Source organism: Apodemus sylvaticus, chromosome 22 (genome assembly GCF_947179515.1).
Source record: "Apodemus sylvaticus chromosome 22, mApoSyl1.1, whole genome shotgun sequence".
Taxonomy (NCBI): domain Eukaryota; kingdom Metazoa; phylum Chordata; class Mammalia; order Rodentia; family Muridae; genus Apodemus; species Apodemus sylvaticus.
The window spans coordinates 13,200,677-13,216,450 of NC_067493.1; the positions used below are offsets into that span (position 1 = coordinate 13,200,677).

The 15,774-nt window shown below is 45.3% G+C and overlaps 1 protein-coding gene across 1 annotated transcript in view; it reads right to left on the reverse strand.

Moving 5' to 3' along the window:
- Wasf3 (WASP family member 3) overlaps positions 1 to 15,774 on the reverse strand; it is a 90,399-nt gene that overhangs the window by 41,876 nt on the left and 32,749 nt on the right. Inside the window, exon 2 of the mRNA XM_052168691.1 lies at positions 10,361 to 10,448. The gene's annotated coding sequence lies outside the window, so the exon portion shown is untranslated. The remainder of the gene's footprint in view (positions 1 to 10,360; positions 10,449 to 15,774) is intronic.

Here is a 15,774-nt window from a genome sequence, read left to right on the forward strand (position 1 = left end):
GGAGTGGCCGCTGCACTCATGAGCTCCCTGCACCGGTGGTTACGTGCATAAAACCTACACGGGGCTAGGCTGGTCACCATTTCATCATGTGCGGAGGAAGAGACAATGAGGCTCCCCATTCCTCACAGAGGGACAATAGGTAGTGAATGGGTGCTGGGTGAAATGGTGGCATCATCTGTAATGTAGTCACTGATAAGCTGCCCATGTTTCAGTGAGTAAACTCACACACTCACGTATGCTTCTATAAGCAACCTTAATTAAATTCAGTGGGACACACACACACACACAGACACACACACACACATCAAAGTCCCAGGGACTTTTCCCATGTTGGAAAGAAGAAGGGCTGTCAGCAAGAGAGGGCGGTGGATAACAGACGGATGTGAAAGCGACCAAGGCTCAATATATACATGAACAAGTCACAGAGCAAACAGGGCAGAAGGAACAGCCGAGCTTCTGAATGCAGAGGCAATGGAGCAGCCACTGGACAGGAGTCTGAAGCGCTGCTCCCAAGGCCACTTGTGAGACTAGCTAAGGATCCACTGCCTTCTAAGTACTTTATCCCCGACTAAGTGTGTACATAATTTTCCCTTCCACATCCATTCAGAATCAATGTCAAACTTTTAACTTTTGCCCAGAAACATGCTCAATACAGAACCTTCCAGACAGAAAGTCATTCATCACCCACATCTATTGGAACCTACAATTGTTCAAATACACAGAACTCTTCACACACGTATCACCAGTGCCTCAAGTCTACAACTTATCTAAAATGAGTTAGAGAACTGAGTTCCATCTTCTCCAGAACTATGTGCCACCTCTCAAGGTGGGATAGGGTGTAAAATGCACAGGCCTGGTGTTCCAGCCAGTCAGGAAGCTGATTCCTTGATTCCCAGGCTGATTCCCACAAAGCACAATGCCCCTCATGCACACCTGCCCCTGTCTGTGGGCTGTGCCTTCTCACCCCACCCTAGGGAAGGCATTTAGTTCTATATGCAAAGCAGCTCTTTCTCAATGCTAGCGCTGCTGGCTAACTGTCAGGGAAAGTCACAGGATGCTTGAGAGATTGCTAGAAACACTGACCTTAAGACTAACAAGATGTTTTGAGGACACAAATGGGAAAAGCTTAGTGCCTTACAGCCCCAGCAGAATGTGGGCCTGGCCCTGGCTGTGGAGGGCCCGCCCCTCTGAGAACTGCCAATCACTAGAATCAACAAACGGCTGAGCCAGGCATGTGCTCTTCTGTGTAGCCCTGCCAAACCGGAACCTCGTGCCCACTACCTCATCTGCTAGGTCCATACCCCAGACACTGTCCACCTCCCTTAATCCATCCTGGTCCACCAGTCCAGACAGCTAAGGCTAGCCCCAACCACAGAATTATTCAAACTAATCAATGCTGAGTGTCCCCTACCTCAGTGGCTTTTCCACAGAAACTATGATGAAGGGCTTGTTCAGGGTGCCCTTCACCCGAACTTCCTAATGGACCCGGTGCCCCCACGCCCCATCATGCTATACTCTACAGCAGCAGGGAAGTCTGGGAAGGAGAACACACAGCAAGTTCAGGCTTCCACTTTCCCCCACTTAAGCGTCATTCCTGCAACCTGCAAGAATGAGACTATCACAGGGAGGGAGGCCTGTGGCTGCCTGTGCTCTGAGGAAAGCCAAGTCTATGAACTCTGCTCACTCTGACGCCACAGATGACCTCAGTGCACCTGATTCTGCCAGCTGGTCATCCAGCCACCCGCATGTGCATCACCGTTTGCCTCCTCTGACTGCTGCTGCTCTAGAATGTCAGCCCTGACAAGTTTCTTACCTTCGTTTCTTACCACTGTGCCTCTCTCCATGACAACACAGATAGGCTGACTTCCCTACCCATAGTGTTAGCAAAATGGCTTTTCAGTTCCACTGTAAGCAATGGTTTCCATGGCTTCCTGGGCTGGTGTGAAGTACATGTACACTTTTCCCAGGCTGTCTTTATTTTATCTGACACTAACTCAGTTTTGAACTAACTGAAGCACAAGAATGAGAAAGGGGAAAAAAAATGCTGGGTGGTTCCTTACTCCTGAGAATGCTTTACAATGACAAAGACAAACATAATCAACTGATCCAACTGTTGCCCATGGAAGCACTAAAAGTTTCTTCAAGAAAAACAAAAACAAACAAACAAAAAAACAAAAAACAAAACAAACAAGAAAAACACAGGATGTACCAAGCCATGATTTCACATCTGTCTGTCTGGTAAGTGTGAGGCAAAGGTTGCCAACAAAATATTTATGGGTTACCAGGGGCCTCAAAAGGAATGTTCGAGGTAGGGTTAGTTTGTCCCACTTTTCTGAGAAATGATCTCAACTTAGCAAGAGACAATCTAGTTCCCAGAACCATGAACTAGATCTCCTGTGTTCTGTGTGGAAGCATCGCCTGTCAATGAAAAAGCTGCCGGCCTATTAGCTGAGGCAGGGAATAGGAGGCAGGAATTCCAGCAGGGAGAGCGGATTCTGGGATAGATTCAGGCAGGAGAAGATTTGCCGCGATAGTGATGGAGGCAGACATATGACACTGAGGGGAGGTAACCAAAGATTGTGCCTAAGCACTTATTCACAGTTAATTATGTCTCCGAGTCCTTCTTTCAGGAACGGGGGCACAGGTGGTACAGCCTGTGATTACATCAGACCCTATAGAAATCAGGCCAGGATCCCGATCATGGTCCCGCAGGACCATGATGCCCAGCCTGGAGTGACTGCACTCTTTAATGTCAGACTGCTCTCACTGCAAGAGACAGATGGACAGAGTCTGCAGTGACAAACTACAACACAACACCCAAGCACCTGGCAGCGGCAGGGAAAAGCCAAGGTCTCCCTGGCACCTCTGCTGTATACGATGCCATGAGAATGGCCGCCCAGCAAGGACGCTTGCAAGGTTAGCCTGTGCTTTGCTGGTTGTTCTGGCTTCCTCTGCTCCAAACCCACCTCCCTTCACAGAGGGGACATCTTGGCCTCTGTTTCTAGGACTAAAACTAACACAAGAGACCCCAAGGATGGTCAAGGAGCAAGCAGTGGGCCAGTGGGGATTTAGGACTTGCCCAAATCCCCTCTGCTGGTCTAGATGATTTTATGTTACTCCTGTGATCATGTCTGACATGTCATGACAAACATAGACAATAAAAAAACATAAAATTTGGGTCACAATGGCTAGTAGATTTTGATCCAAACATTGCAGGCTTTTTTCTAAAGGCTTTGCCAGCTACTACTGTCTCCTAAAGACCGCTGTCCTGCCTAGCATCTAGTCCCAGGTACATCAGATCCTAGGAATGAGCCTTTCCTAGTAATATAGGCCATTAATAATATTTAATGAATTGCATGTAGTCCCCTCATGCCTAAACGTGATGCTTGGCCAATGGGGGGGCAGTGGGGGAGGAGGGACTGTGAGCCAACATCTCTGAAAAAACCATACTGCCCACTGAACCCTCTGCAAGGCTGACTACCAATCGGAACCTCTCTGATGGTAGAAGGTTGGAATACTGCAGGAGCAGACCCTAACTACAGTTTATCCTGTATGTACAATATAACTTCGGGCCTGAAATAGCCATTCCTTGACCACTTCTGTGTCTGATCGATCATTCTAGAATAGATAAAACCTTTTGGAACATATTAACTTAACAAAACCCTAAAACTTTCATCATCCAAAGACTTAAGAATGCAGCCAACGGGCATCTGTGTTGGAACACTGTATTTACAATAATCTGAATCTGTGTTCCCAGGCCCTGCTCACTCATGTTTCTCTCTAGAATAAACGACCTCTTATCCCTTGTGAGGTGAGACTTGTGTTTTTGTGGCAAGAGTTTCTTCCTGATTTAAAAAAAAAAAAAACCTTGAGGAAACTAAGAATACAGGGACCATAGCTCAAGAAAATAAGGCCACACCTGAAAACCTAAGACCAGCATTGGACCAAATGGAGACAACATCAAAGCCTTCCTTCCCCTTATGATCAGGAAGATGACAGGGTGTCCATTCTCTCCACTCTCATCCTACACAGCACTTAAAGCCTTTGCTATAGCTGTCAAACAAGAGAGGGAAGTGAAGGGTTAAAAACAGGACTGGAAGAAGTAAGACATCCCTATTTATAGACAATGAGATGCTTTACATAAGAGACCTAAAGGCTCCGTCCATTTGTAAAACCTGGCAGGGCTGAGGAGTCTGTCTCTTCTATTCCTCATGTGCCGGTGACCTTTCGTCTGATTGCTGTATGCCAGGCAATTTAGACTGGGGCATGTGGCAGAGCTAAATTGGGTGGTGCAGACTGCATTACACACACTGAACTAAGCTGCCCGTGCTGCAGATGTTGGCTTTTTAATTACATGAACTTGTCATTCACCTCGGAAGACAAGCGGTCCCAGCAGCATTGATCTTGTGGCCACACACAGTGACATGACGCTCAGTGGAGCCTACTCTGACTTTTCACCTAAAGGTGCGCTTTTCATTTCCGGGGTCCAGGCCTGGATCTACCTGCCAGGGTGCTATGGTTCCTGGATGCTCATTAGTCATGTGGTCCTCTGCAGCCATGCATATCTTCTGCCTGAGCATATCTTCTGTTACACTTCAGAGAGATGCAATCTGAGGAGGCAGGGGGACAACGCAGATCACACGGGCCAAAGCACAGAACTGTGCTAAATGGTTACTCTGCCGTCTGAGCTTGGTCTGTCAGCTTGAGAATTAAGAGGCACCCTTGAATCTATATGCTCCCGTTTTCTCCTCCCCTGCCCCTTGAGACGCCCTCTCAATTTAACTCTCATTTGCCATGAACGGTCAATTCCAGCATATAAAAGAGGTTCGCTGGTTTACATTTTTACTGTTCCATTTCTATCAGAGTTTAGATCACTGATGGCTGAGCTGTCTGGACCCTCACCTCTCACACTCCTGCGTGAGGCAGCATGTGCGAGCCTGAGAGTCCTGTCTCACGCTCTTTTGTACGATCTACACATATGATCAGCTTTTGGCTGACCACTGTATACATGCAGGTATTCATGTCACAACCTAAGCTTGCTCAGGCCAGGGGTACAATCCTAGGCCTCTGTGGGCCAGGATCCAGCAGGGTTCCTTGTAATACAAATACTACCTGATATCTGTCAAGAAACTAGAATGCACATTGACTTGCTAAGGAGACTCAGTGAAGTGCTGTGTGGGCCATGTAGTTTCTCACCAGAGCAGATCCTCTCCCTCTACTGTGTGTAATCTGTCCTCCTTTCAAGCCCCAACACACACCAAGAGTAAGTGAGAGAGAGAGAGAGAGAGAGAGAGAGAGAGAGAGTGTATCTCAACTAAAATAATCTATGCATGACTAGGCTACATGTAAAGCGGTGTATATGTTTTTGAATGATAACATTTATAGAAATTATTTCAAAACTTTTATAATCAGTAAAGGAATCGACATCCCAGTGTAGATTTGCCCCTCAGGTTCCAAGTCATAGAAATAAAAAGAACGACCCATGTTTTAAGTATCTGAATAATACTGACAAACAACCTCCACTTAAAAAGCAATAGATTAAAGGCTATCAGATTAAATGAAGAAACTACTCACTAAAAACATGCCAAGGGCTGTGCTGAGCAGCAGACATGGCTAAAGAGATGTAGTAGGAGAACGAAGGAGGTCCAAGAAACACACATGGCATCCAAACCAGGGGGCAGAAGATAGTCCCGTCCTCAAAATCAAAGCAGCAGGTGCCAATCAAATATGGTCTTAGGAAGCCACCAACGGACGGACAGCCAAGCCTGCGCCTCTCACCCCTCCACCACAGCCTTAAATGCCAGGCTCCTTGCTGCAGCCACTACTACATCCTAAAGGGGTCCAGATGGTCATCAGGAACACAAACCTGCCTAGATCAGGCATGGCTGTTGGGAGCCCTGGCTCTGAGTTCTGGACTTCTGTATCTCAGTTACCACAATAGCACATGCTTCTGTTTCTACCAGGGCTAAGGATTCCACTGGGGACGTGCGTGTGATCCCCTTGAGGACACGTCTAGAATATCATTCTGACAGCAGAGAAGGAGCCACAATCCCTTCTGAAGTTGTCATGGCAACCACCAGGGTGGTCTTGATTCCTGCTTACCAGCCTGCTCCTTTTGACTTGCTCAGCCTGCTTTTTTATACAGCACAGGATGACCTGCCCAGGGCTAGCATCATCTGCAGTGAGCTGGGTCCTTCCACATCAATCGTCAATTAAGAAAAAAGCCCCACAGGCTTGCCACAGGCCAGTCTCATGGGGACATTCTCTCAATTGAGGTTCCCATTACCGACACCTTCCCTTGGGCCCTGCCTGCAGTGGCTCCTGTGTGAGTGTCCCTGAACAGGGACTCTGAACAGGCACTCCATGTGTCTGCATCCACACCACAGCCACTGCCGATTCCCTAACTATGGTCTGTGTCTAGCATCCCCCCACATCTACGACAGCCAGGATAGGTAAGCACAATACACTTGTGCAGGCTGGCATGGTAACAAAGGACACCTGCAGTCATAAACTGCGCAGGAGCCCACCCTGTAAGTCTGTAAGCATCATCCATTCATCCTCACAGGCCAGTTTCAGACCTCTGTTCCAAGCATAGCAGCTTGTGTAAACCCCAGGATAACCATGTTCTGATGGCTTGATCATCTGTTCAGGTCTACATCAGGGACTAGGTGGGCTGAGTTCCTTTCACTCAGAGCTGCTAACACCAGGAGCTGCTGGCTTTGATAATGCCAAGCAGACAGAGCGTTGTTGAGAGGGCGACCAACAGCAGCTGTCAAAACTAGCGGCTGACAGCTGCTTGGAGCACAGACTGCTAAGGCTGAGCGCCGAGAGCTACTGACACATGAAGCTCAAGGCTGGAACACTAAACAAGACAGACTCTGCGTTTTCAAGACTTCAGCCCAATTTAAGCAAAGGAACAGCAGCTGACTGATGACATTTAAACCTGTCTATTCTGCATTCAGGATTACGTATGAACTCCTGTAACATCCCACCCCACCATACACAGCATTCGGATGGAAAGGCACTGCCATATGCTTTTTAAACTGTCTAAACATCTTACTGAGGCTAGAAAATTATCTTATTTCAAATGATGAAGGAATAATTCTAGAAAATCATGCATAGACACTGGACAGGTCATATAACAATTCTAAATAGTTGGGACCAAAATTCAGATTTCCTCAACTCCATATTGAAAGCCTTCATGAAAATGAGTAAGCATTTGGAAATCACTAAGCAGAAATCAATGGACATAATATGTAACAGAAAGTGATATACAATGTGATCAAACGGTACATGCTATACAAGTATGCACACATGCACACACATGCGTGTACACACACATGCACACAAGCACATACATGAGTGTACAACACATGCACACAAGACACATGTATATATACACACACTCAAGCACACACACACAGCATACAATGTCTACTGGCATTCAGCATGAATTCGCATCTCCAGTCCTCTTGTTAGAAGTGAATTGCTATGGTCTGTCTTCAGCAGGAGATGATATTCAGAGTTCATCAGTCACAGATGTTAGCAGGGAAAGGAGGAGTGCAATCACACACACACACACACACACACACACACACACGGACAGGGACAGGGACACATGGCAGCCCTCTGAGCTGTTAGGCCCTGCTTGTTTCAGAACTCTAGAGTGCTCGGAAATCACAGGCTGTATGCCTCTGTAACTGAGTCTACAATCAGAAATGGCAGCAGCCTGAAGCCTCAAAGTATTTAGCCGTAGACGGGGACAAGCATCAGTCTGTGGGGAAAAAAGACAGAAATCTCGAGAAATTTTAAAAACCACTGTACTGTATTAATACCCAGCCATTTTGTCTTTTTTTCTATACATCTGTTTCTGCAGAGTATGTAAAAAACTGTACTGAATATATATATACATATATATATATATATATACACACACACACATACATATACACACACACATATATATATGTATGTATGTGCATATATATTCATTCTTGTTTCTCACTCTTTCCCCTACTTTTGAGACTGTAGGGTTAATTTCACTTCTTTCGTCTTCCTTTCCTGGGTATTCTGACTTCCATTCCTGGTGCCTTGTGCACACAGGATATCCAGCCCACAGTGGCCACACCCTTGCCTCATTCCTAACACTGACTCTGTTACTAATGGTTCCAGTATTAGCTGTAGGGTTTTTGCAGTTATCTTTAACGGGTTCTGAAAGGACTTTTGGATTCCTGTTTTTGCAAGTGTTTCTTACACTCCTGTTTTTCTGAGACCTTATCAATTATTGATTCTCTCACTGGATGAAATAACAAGCATTACTAGATGCATCCTAGATAAATGATCATAGGGATTCAAAGTAGTGTGTTGCCTATTCTGTTTGTGTTGCAGCTCGTGCTGATATCTACGCACCGCCCAGCTCCCTGGCTTCTGAAGCACACGGTGCTGAGCACCACACATTTCCCTTCTGCACTAATGATATCAAGGACAGGGGATAACTGTTACCAGGAGGCCTCGGGATCTGACTGGCTGAGGGTGCACAGTCAGAATGTGTCCTTCCATCACTGGGAGTTCTGCAGTCAACAGACAATCCTTTGATTACATTTAGATACAAGATGGGTGGTCCGTTAGATGGGACCGCCTGACAAGGAGTGGGCACAGAAGAATTGGAAGAAAAAGTTCTGCAGCATGCCCCACCTCTTGACACTGTGACACAATGCTGTCATATACAAAGGTCATGCTTGAGAACCAGACAGTTCAGTTAAGGGCTGGGAGCAGTACTGGAGCTCTGCAGTTAAGAACACTGGCTGCTCTTGCAGAGGATCTGAGTTCAAGTCCCAGCAGCCACATGACAGCTCACAACCATTTGCCAGGAGATCTCACGCCTCTTCTGAGGGATTACATGCTCATAGTTCACATGTGCACGTGCAGGCCAACACCCATACACATAAAATAAAATCTTATTTTAAAAAAATATCATGGGGGAAAAGAATAGAACTGTTTAATAAGACATAAACTAGAGAGTCATATTATATGCTTCACACAAAAAATGAAACGAATATATCCAGTCATAGTTTGTCTCTTTTACACTTGATCTTAGCCAAAAGGCCGAGAAGCGATAGTTTTTCTCTTTTAACATCCCAAAATGCTAACATCCCAAAACATTGGTTAAACACGAAGACCTTTAATTATTATCAATATATTAAAATACACTGATAGGAACATCATACTAAGTGAGGTAACCCAGACTCAAAAGATGAATCATGGTATGCACTCACTAAAAAGTAGATATTAACCTAGAAAACTGGAATACCCAAAACATAATCCACACATCAAATGAGGTACAAGAAGAACGGACGAGTGGCCCCTTGTTCTGGAAAGACTCAGTGTAGCAGTATAGGGCAAAAGCAGAACAGGGAAGTGGGAAGGGGTAGGTAGGAGAACAGGGGGAGGGAAGGGGACTTATGGGACTTTCGGGGAGTGGGGGGCTAGAAAAGGGGAAATTATTTGAAATGTAAATAAAAAATATATCGAATAAAAAAAGAAAAAAAAAGAAAAGATATGTTGAAAAAAAGGAATTCTAATAAATCGATCTTTAGAAAAAATAAATAAAAAAACTAAATACACTGATAGGAAATATTCAAAGACATTAATATCTTTTATGCTATACTATTTTCTTTTTTTTAATATTTTTATTTTCTATATTCTTTGTTTACATTCCAAATGATTTCCCCTTTCCCAGATCCCCCCTCCCCATATGTCCCATAAACCTTCTTCTTCTCTCCATCCCTTCTCCAATCACCTCCCTCCTTTTTCTCTGTCCTTATATTCCCTTCCAATGCTAGATCAATCCTTTCCAGGATCAGGACCCTCTCCATACTTCTTCATGGGAGTCATTTGTTATGCAATTTGTGCCTTGGGTATTCAGGGCTTCTGGGCTAATTAATATCCACTTATCAGAGATTGCATTCCATGTGTATTCTTTTGTGACTGGGTTACCTCACTTAAGATGATATTTCCAGATCAAACCATTTGCCTAAAAATTTTGCGAATTCATTGTTTCTAATTGCTGAGTAGTATTCCATTGTGTAAATATACCACATTTTCTGTATCCATTCCTCCTTTGAGGGACATCTGGGTTCTTTCCAGCTTCTGGCTATTATAAATAAGGCTGCTATGAACATAATGGAGCATGTGTCTTTATTGCATGCCGGGGAATCCTTTGGGTATATTCCCAGGAGAGGTATAGCAGGGTCCTCTGGAAGTCTCATGTCCAGTTTTTATGCTATACTATTTTCAATTATATTTCTAGATCATTCTGTTGCTGCACTTGAGGAGCCTTGAGGCTAGAAGACGCTCCTACCAAGTAGGTTGACTTGAGGGCTGAAAGGGTCTCAGCAGCATCGCCGCCGCAGCTCAGGTGTCAGCAGGAACAGCAAGCAGGATCAGAGCTAAATGGGAAATAAAGAAAATAATTAAATAACAGTGCCTGGAATGTTCTCAAGCCTTCACCTAAGCCTGAACTTCATATTTTACAACTCAACAATTTCACCAAGGGAGCCTTAATCCCACAACTATTAATTTTTTAATTAGCTTAAAGAAAGATCTAATGCAGTACTTACAGCCTTATATAGCCCAGCTCCCTACTCTGCAATAAATTCTAGAAAGAACTTCAAGGGTTCACAGTTAATAAGAGTTGAAGAATAGAAAAACAGTCAGTTATAGTCTAAGTACCTTCAACGCAGCAGTTTGATTTGTTCACCCAGCAGTAAGACATGTCTACAGGCACTGATAGAATCAGTCCAATAATATCGATCATTCACACAAGGACTGTTCATTTTTACCAACAATATTTGTATTTAATTAGAATCTTGTTAGTCATAGACATTTTTGATAATGAAAAATATAGAGATAAAGACACACGGGGTCATTGTTGCAAAATCAGTGAGTTCAAGACACTGAGAACAAAGCATCTTAGAAGATGGCTGAGCCTTGCCAAGCCGCTTCTCCGCAGTCACCAGTGGCAGAGGCAGCCCAGGCACCGGGCTAGCTGTGCAGGTTCTGAAACAAAGAAAGGCAACGCCAAGTCTTCCAAACGATTATCTGAACACGCCTGAGCTACACCAGTTCAGGTGACTCTGAGAATCAACACAGGAAGCCAGCCACCATCCTTTTAAAGACATCTTTAAAAGTCAGCTCCAAGGCTTGCTATTGATGTTAAAGAGTAGAAGAGAAATGCAGGGGATGGCTTGGAGGTTAGGAATGCTGGCCTACTGCCCCTGCAGAGGGCCGAGTTCAGTTCCCATCAGCCAGGACAGGCAGCTCACAACCACCTCTCACTTAACACACAAACACACATGCATATATAGAACTTAAAATAAAATAAGCCTTTTAAAAAATACTTTTAAAAAAAAAAGTAATCTGTGTATATCAACTTACTTACAAATATAGAACTCTATTCTCGGGTTTAGATGACCCAGGCCTCATTTCTCCTGCACTAGTTCAGCCAGTCTGACTTGATGGGTTTAAGAAGTCTGAACAAGCAGTGCACCTGGCCCCCAGTTGGTGGCACTGTTTGGGGAGGATATGGTAGGGTTGCGATATGATCCCTCTCTCAGTTTCCTGCACTGCACCTGCACCATGCCTTCTCCACCAGAAGGGACTCTGGAATAATACCAAGGAAATCTTTGTAGTAAGAATTTGGGTTTCTTTAAAAAAAAAAAAAGTTAGGTTATGTGAACCTGTTTTTATCTAATCCCAGGTGTGGGATATGGGGCTGCTGCAGTTTGTGACTGTCTCCTGCTCTAGGAGGGGAGTGATTTTTACCAGCTGCAGGGAGTTTAATTCTGGGGTCTTTGAAGAAGGAATAAATGCCAGAGCCCTGAGAGAGACAATAGGTGACTGAATAAGGAACAGGTAGTGGGGAGAAAAGGAAGAAGTAGGGGGGAGGAGGGGGGAGGAGGAGGAAGAGGAGGAGGAGAAGGAAGAGAGGGAGGAGGAGGACCTGGTTACTATTGTTGTGGTTTGACAAGAAGAAGAAATTGGAGATACAATTCAGATACATACAACAACCAAGACTGGACTTGCCCTAAGGAACCCAATGCCCCTAATCAGCAGGAAACGGTCTATATTTTGCTGGTTGAAAAGGATCTACGCCCCCTTCCCCCTCTAACCTTCTTTCTTTCTTCCCTAATGATGGGGGGTTGAAAGGAGTCAGGATAAGGGTTGAAAGGGAGGGAGAGGTACAAGAACCCAAAGAAACAGCTCAAAAAACAAAAAACAAAAAACAAAACCCCTCCAACACTTTCTCCTACTAGCTGTAGCCGTGGCATTTCATCACATCAACAGAATTGTGGCTAAGTGACCAACAGGTAGGCTCCACTAGAGAGGTGGACATTAACTGGCTGTGCCTGGGGCAAGAAAAGTATCCAGTATATGCCAGTGTCAGTTACACCTAGGAACTCCGCAGTCTGTGAGGATCTACGGAACCACTGCTTTTACTATTAGCTACCGTCTGGTACATGGCTGCAGTCAGGATCAATTCTACAACCAACATCGCATATGGGCCTAACTCAGTCTTCAAAGCCAGCAGACTATCCACTGCAGGAAGAACTGAAGCTTCAGAAAGCACCTTGTCCATGGTCACACAGGACGAGCCAGTGCCAGACAGAGCACCGCTGGTACTAACTAGATGGTGGTCTCTCTTCAGATACAAACGATCACAGATTTCTTCCCTGCAAAGCTACTAATGTCTCTAATACAGGTCAAAAATCAGAAAGGTCTTTGAGAATTAACTCGACTGTGTGAGTGGTCTAGACTATTACATGTGAAACACTGCACAGGTACCAAGAGGTGAAATCCTGGGGCTGGCGAGATGGCTCAGTGGTTAAGAACACTGGTCACTTTTCCAGAAGACCTAGGTTTGAGTCCTAGTCCCCACATGGTGGTCAGAACCATCTGTAACTCCAGTTCCAGAGGATCTGATGCCCTCTTCTAACTTCCATGGGAACTGTAAACTTGTGCCCCTGAGAAATTCTTCATTCATTTTGTGCGTATGACATTTTGCCTGCATGTGTGCACTTCTCAGTGCACCAGAAGAAGCAAGTGAGGTTCCAGGCGACCAGGACTTTGTGGAGGTGGCAATGGTGTAAACCAGCACACAGCAGGGGTCTGCCATCTGAAAGGACACATGGATGGGTTATGGATTTAGACACTGACTTTAAGTTGTAATTCAGATAACTGGTGATACCTCATAAGCCAGAAGAGGAAGGCATTTAAACTGAATAAAAGCTGAGAGATGCAGTCATGGTCTGTGGGTCCGTGAAAGGCAGCTTCTGTTCTAGTCAAGCTAGGCTTAACCCCGGGGGCCCAGCAGGTGTTCCTGCAAGGGACAGAAGGTGTCTGCCAAGCTCTCAGACACTAGGCTCCTGACACAGCCCCACAATGGTCAGAAGTGGGAGAGAAGGCTGAGATGCCTCCCTCACTGTGGAGTCAGGGGACACCCTAAGGCAGCCTGTCCACCCGTGCTCCTTGTCATGAGGGAAATGTTCCAGAGAGTAATGCTCGATTGGACGGGCTCCAGCTTCCCAGAGCGCTAGCCTGCATGGCAAAAATCCAGCAAGTATGATGAAGAGACTCAATGTTTTATTTAATTTTAATTAGTATTAATATAAGCAATACTATGAATCGACTGGCCGCTGTGCCGAGCAGTACCATTCTGCAGGCTTCTGGCTCAGACGGGTGAACTGAAGATCCTATTATGAGAATCTAAGAAAGAAATACTATGTAGAGTAGCATACAGACCTTTAAGTACTCGCTGACTGTTGCAATAATTAATCTCAGCCAGGGGTTACTAACCTGCCTTTAATCATTCAATTCCCAGATAAAAGACATGTAACTTTAATATTTATAATAAGCCTTTAGTGCACTGGAGCTGGGCAGATATCTACCCTCTATCTACTACGTCTCCTTCCTCTCGCTCACCCCGAGCTATCACTGGCCATACTCCATCTGGGCAGCCCTTCCCGCCCCACAGCCATGTTTTCATGGCCCGGCAACCCCACTGCATCTTCTCTCTCCACATTCTTCTCTCTCCACGGTCCCTCTCAGACCCAAAGCCCAGGCACCAAACCGCGACCTCCCTCTCTTCTGCCTAGACGCAGACTGTCAGCATCCTTATTCAACCTCTAGCTGTAAACTAAAGAGTCGGTCACACAGCACCACTCTGTGTGCATGGAGACTCTCTTGTCCCTGGGGGACCAGGCCTTGGGGGCCATATTCAACATTACAATACATAGCAAAAGGCCAAACCTCAACACCTGACTCCAAGAACAAACAAATCAATAATTAAAGGGGTGGTCCTTCTGGAGCCACACCCCTTTCTTAAATCCCATCAGAAATATATTCACCCTTGGCCATTTGGGATTTCATTAGCCGCCTCTACATGACAGCATCAAACTGCTCTCAGGTGGCCTCCGGGTAATCGTTAAAACGTTGCTACCAAATAAAACTCCTTTACGGTAAATCATGAATCCACAGTGAGCCACACCTTAGGATAAATAACCACCCAGGTTTGTTCTTATTGCTTTCAAGTCTATTTCTAAAATCAAGAAAGGAGTGTAGAGAATGGGCGTTTCTTATGATAATGAACATGAGTTCAGGTGACTTCAAACACATTTTAGACCTTTCGTATCAACAGCAGCACAAATTACCTCAGGTTTGCGTTTCTCAGCACCTAGCATGGAAGACAGAAGTCTTTCTCCGGGCATCTTACAAAGTCAACGATAAGAAAAGTGTTTCCTGTTAATCTCATTTATTCATGACATGTAAAGTCAATATGAAACAAGTTCTGGGATATAAAAAGGCTTCCTATGAAAACAGACGTTCTAACATGCTCCCTGTTAATCTGCCTGTACTCCCCTAATCTGATCGCATTAAACCTGTTTACTATTTCAGTCCCCGCCACAGGTCTTAAGCCTCCCAATTCTAGCTTCACAGAAAACAGAAGCTGCAAAGCTCACACGTGGTCCCTGCGGGTATGGGTGCTTGCTCGACTCTTTCCTTGTTCCACACCTTCACAAGGCCTGGTTCCACCTACGGGATCGGCCGTCAGCACCTAACCACTCACAAACGAGGCTCTGCTCGCCACACTCAGTCCTGAGAGACGTGGCCACTGTTAGTGTCAGGAATCCACAACTCATAAAACGTGAAGCATGGCGTTTTAGGGGATTGGGGATATAGCTCAGCACACGAAAGAGAAGGAAGGACAAAAGGAGAGAGGGAGGAAGGCAAGGAGGGGGAAGGCAGGAGCAGGTGGGATTATGACTTCTAGGTCCGGCACCGGTAGCAGCATTTGTGTTTTCCCTGTGCTCTCGGCGATTCAGCTCCCACTGCATTACATACTTGTATCTTTTACAGCAGAACATGTTTATTTGGTCCCATGACTCAATACAACATATAAGAGAACTGTTAGGAACCAGTGCAGGAGACACCGTTACGTAGCAGCCAAGGACCTGCCCTTACACATCCTCACTGAGCTGGCAGGGAACACGGAGAAGTATAAAGCAGGCGATGCAGGAGATGTCAGCAGCAGAGGCAGAGGAGTAAGTCGAAATAAAACCCAGTGGTGTCCATTAAATATAGCGTATATCATCGTCAGCTAGGATTAGTACTTCTAAAAATTCTTTTTAGAGTTACTTTATTTTCTGTGTATGAGAGTTTTGCCTCCATGTATGTGTGTGCACCACAACTGTGCCTGGTGCCCTTGGAGGTTAGTAG